Source organism: Rhagoletis pomonella, unplaced genomic scaffold, assembly GCF_013731165.1.
Source record: "Rhagoletis pomonella isolate Grant_MI unplaced genomic scaffold, Rhpom_1.0 Rhpom_scaffold_00004, whole genome shotgun sequence".
NCBI classification, from domain to species: Eukaryota; Metazoa; Arthropoda; class Insecta; order Diptera; family Tephritidae; genus Rhagoletis; species Rhagoletis pomonella.
Window position 1 is genome coordinate 62,870,696 of NW_023458558.1, and position 5,030 is coordinate 62,875,725.

A 5,030-nucleotide genomic window follows, 5' to 3' on the forward strand; every position below is an offset into this window, starting at 1 on the left:
GTCGCAAATATAACTGTTGCAAAATTTGATTCGGTTTTTTAACCATAATTTTTACGTGTTGCATAAAATTCTCAAACTTATATGCTGAGAAGTTGGCCAACGGGTCATACTGCTTTACGCTGTCAGTCAAATGAAGGAAACCGTGAACATTGAAGCTAACTAGGTGATCGCCATAAATGTCTCCAAACAAATTTACAAATTCTTGTAAAATTATTTGTGCATTATCGGATTCTACTCTACAATTTTTTTCACTAGACAGTAATCTTATACCTGCACGCAATAAAAGATAATGATAATAATTGTCGCTAGGTATACAATCTCTAAGGACAAATATTCCGGTGTACAAAAGAAACTGTCGAAATTCTGTTGCCTTCCAATGGGAAATTTCGTTGAAATTTCGAGGTACACGCCTGAATTCTTTTGGCACCCATTTGTTTACAAGTTCCATTTTCTTTATTCATTTCCGTCACATTTCCTACTTTGGTACAAAATTTAAGCAGTTTTGTCATAACCCCAAGATCAACCAAGCGCATTACGTCTAAAGGAAATTGTGAAACTAATCCGAAACCTAAAAACTCTAGAAAACTTTTCTTATTTTCAAACTCCAAACTATGGTGGGGTTTATCGACCCGAAGTGAAAAAGTTAAGTCTGATCTGGGCTCACATGGCTTTTTTAAGAACAAACTTTGTTTTCCATATATTTACCTACTTGGATGCACTTCGGACATCCACCTTTTTAGTTATGGGACTTTACCCCTGTAACAAAAGTTCGGGCAAGGGAGTCACAAGTAAAAACCCGAATATTTAATTTCTTTCTCTGCTGGCTTTTTCCAATTTTTACGCCATTAATTTTCAAATTATTTGCTTCCTCACAAAATTCTCTCAAAAATTCGTCCACATTTTCTGGTTTTCTGATTCCGATGGCAAATGGACTTTCATTAGCGAATCCGACTATTGATCCTAGTATCGGCCACAGTACCTTGTTGGAACTATTAAATAGGTTTAAACCATCAATGCCCACATCAACCAAAATCTGTGTTAGATTTTCTAAAAATTAAAAATTCTTTAAACAATTGTTGAGCGGGTTCTACGCCATCATGATTCGCTGCAAAACGAGCGAAAAGTAAACAAAGCAAAGAAAACAACGAAAACCAAAATTAACCAAACATTTTTTTTTCACCCGCTTTAAACACACAATTTAGGTAAAATTATTCATAAAAATGCTTTAAACGTGTCGTCATATTGGCTGCATTTCTTTATTCATTCTGAACGTTTGGAATAAACTTTTTTGTTTATTTATTCTTTAGAACGTTCCTGATGATATGTTGACGTATATTTCAAACGCATTCTGTTTATTCCGGCTGTGAAATGGGATTATCCGGAATGTATAAAGAAACGCAGCCATTGAATTCACTCTTCTTTAATTAAAGAAAAGTGTAAAATATTGGTGCTTGTGATGTAAACAAATGCTCAGCTGACGAACCCGCTTCTCAAAACCAGTTACAAATACAACGTTCTTACGTGATCATGATTCAATAATACAAGGTTCGATAAACTGACAGTTGTCTCTCTCGCACCGCTCCCTTAGCAGTGGCACAGTGTTGCTTCTTTGCAAATTTACTTGGAAAAGTGTAGCTTTGCTGTGAAATAGAAGTATAAGCTTTTGTGCAATATGTTTATTTGTATATGCATATGAAGCACATTTACCTGATGAAAACATAAATTGTTTTTAAATTGGATGTTTACATAAATCTCATAGTAGTTTTATTTTAATTTTAAGTCATTTTGCATTTTTTTATACAGCTAAATAGCACATAAATTACGTGATTCACGTAGTTGTATTAATATTTCGTTCAATATTTCGGTTAAACTGCCAGATTTCCTGCAAATACATTAGAATTTACACAAGAAATTTCACTACTAATTGCCTACTTTGCGTACTTTTCTACTACCATTTTCGCAACAAGGGATTGCATTCATCCCATTTCTCTGTCCTTCGTAAATGCAACCTTGAGTACAAAATATATTCAACAAAGTGTGATTGAATTTGACTTGCTCTCAGAAGAACCATCCTATAAAGTCAAATTGACAACATTTTGTATGGACCTTGAATCGACTGTTTATATTTTTTGGCATAGTAGTATCTATCTGAGTTGTCAATCACACCTTGTTTAAAACACCTTGATCGAGTACAGGTACACAGGGATGATAAATGAGTTTTTAATTTTTGTACCAAATGGACAAAAAGAATGTACTAAATCAGCCGAAAAAGTACCAAAGTTTAAAAGACATTCATATGTATATGGGTAATTTCCAAACAAAGTGTTCATGGCAGGTATTTTATATATTTACGTGAATACGAAACTACTTTCAGGCTCTTCAAAAATTAACTTTTGTTCTTATTTTTGCATTTTAGTAAAATATTTTCCGGAATGTAATCTTTGTATATCACTTTTAAACTCATTTATCAGATAAGCCAATGTTTGAGATTTTTTCCACCTTCTTCATGACATTAACGTGACGTTTTTCTTGGGAGGCTTTTTGTTTAATCTTTCTTCTGCAACAACTTCCCGTATAAGCCATTTGAACACTTTTGGAGAAACAAGCGATTTAAATAAAAAATCCTTTTCCACCTAAAAGTGACCTTCTGGAAATATTTAACTTTTTTTTCTAAGAGTCTAAATTTTAAATAAAAATTACATAAGTAATGTAATACACGTGGACATTAGGAAATGAAATTGCTCATTTTCGTTGTTGGTGTTTCCGACAGGGTAGGAGTGTGATGTAATGTGGAACGATTTTCCGTCATCCCTTGTCAAATTTGGTTTGCAGACAACCCGGTTTCGGCGTTGTGCCATCTTCAGTGTCATGAATGGATGTCAAAATGACACTGAAGATGGCACAACGCCGAAACCGGTTTGTCTCCGAACCAAATTTTACAAGGGATGACGGAAAATCGTTCCACATTACATCAAATGAAATTGCAATTAAATGGAAATGTTAACGCGTACAAGTGAACTAAGAAAAACTTATTACTATAACTGTTTCATGAAGCGAAAGAAGAAATACATCTTTTAAAGGAATTAATTTCTAAAATTGTTGGATGTTACAATTTAATGCATATGCATTAAACACATATAATACGACGAATAATTATTAAATTGATGAATAACCTGGCGATACGTGGACCTAGTTCCCTGCCATACAAATCCAAATACAAACTTATCAAATATAATTTAACATATAATTACCAATTACTAAATTGAAAGAATAACCTGGTGGACCGCTAAGGTTCCAACCAAGAAAACACAATACAAATTTTAAAAATGATATGATTATACTGTGGATATAATCAAGATTTAATAAAAAATAAAGATTTGAAATAAGCATAGCAGAAACTTGTTCACGTGGTTCTGGCCATAGCGCTATTACCATCGTGTATCAGTGGAGCGACGATTGGATACATCAATGGAATATAACATACAAAGAGACATACATATATTAAAATAAGAGGAATAACCTGGCGGTGGTGAAAACCAGCCAACCTACCCGAATTCTGTTTATTCTGGCTGTGAAATGGGATTCTCTGGAATATATAAAGGAACGCGGCCATTGTATTTCTTTTCATAAAAAGTATGCATTTTTACAAGATTATTTATCTTGAAATATTTTGTTGCACAAAAATTTAAGACAAATTTTATTTTTGTATAGTATTTCATTTAAAAAACAATAGAATACATTTTTACAAGATTAATAAATAAAGTTTTTTCACATAAAATAAGTTTAAGAAAAGAACTTCTTTTTTGTTATATTTCCTAAAAGCATCAATTTTAAAAGTGATTTCCTGAAGGGCGGTTTAAAGGTTTTTTTATTTGATTATTTATTTTGACGCAGCAACCGTTATGTATAGACGGGCTTGCTCATATAGATGTGGAAATATAGTGCGCATATCTTCCCATTCCTCTAATGGGTTGCTTTTCAGAGAAGATGCTATAGCATAATTAGCACTGTTGCCAACTTGGTACTTTTCGCACTAAATTTAGTGCTTTTCTTTATTCAAAACGCAAAAGTTTTTGAGTTTGGTGCTTGGTACGTTTTTTGGTGCTATTGTTTTTAGTTTGAAGACACCAAGCCTGTGAATCTAAAAAATAAAATAAAAGCAATCTTAAAATTAACAAAAATGTAAAAAAAAATCGTGCCACACTGACAATCATAAGCGAGCATATGTTTGCCAACAAATTTTTGACACAAAAAGGATTTTTCCCACTATGCACTCAAATAAGGCACATTAAAAGGGGAAATCAAATTTCGATTTGTTTCAGGTGTCAAGCAGTCGGATAGAAAAGTTCCTTATGTTCCTTTAGTTGACGAGATCATGAGAGACTGCAGTGTATATTTAAACTAACACATAGTTCATAAAACTTTCTTTTTTGTTTTTGCTATCCATTGATAGGAATTGTAGAAAAAACTATGCAAAACGAAGTTAAATTTAACATAAAAACAGTCAGGAACCTCCGCTAGGGCAGGCACCTTGTCGTTAGTGCGGGGGCTTAGCCGAATCGTCCACAGGTCCTCCTCTAGATTAGGGTAACGCGAATGCTCTCGTAGCATCCGAAGGGGTGATTCGTTACTAAAATATATATTGAGTGCAGATCTGAGTATAACTAATGTGGGACATAGCCCGACATTCATCACTAGAGTAAGGCAGGAGGTCCTTGATCTGACCCTCAGCAACAATATGGGTAACGATCTGGTCAGACAATGGAGGGTGTCCACGGAGCCTTCCATGTCTGACCATAGAATTATCCAATTCATGCTGGGAGCCGAGGTCAAGGCCTACGCTCCGTTGAGGAACCCCAGAAACGCCAACTGGGACAAATATAGAGAGCTTTTAGATTTGAACCTACCGGGTTTAAAGATAAGCTTAACAGGCTAACGAACATTATGACTGACGCCTTTGACTACAGCTGCCCCGAGACCAAACCAAACCTGGCGTCCGAAAACGCGTGGTGGTCAAGGGAGCTCTCAGC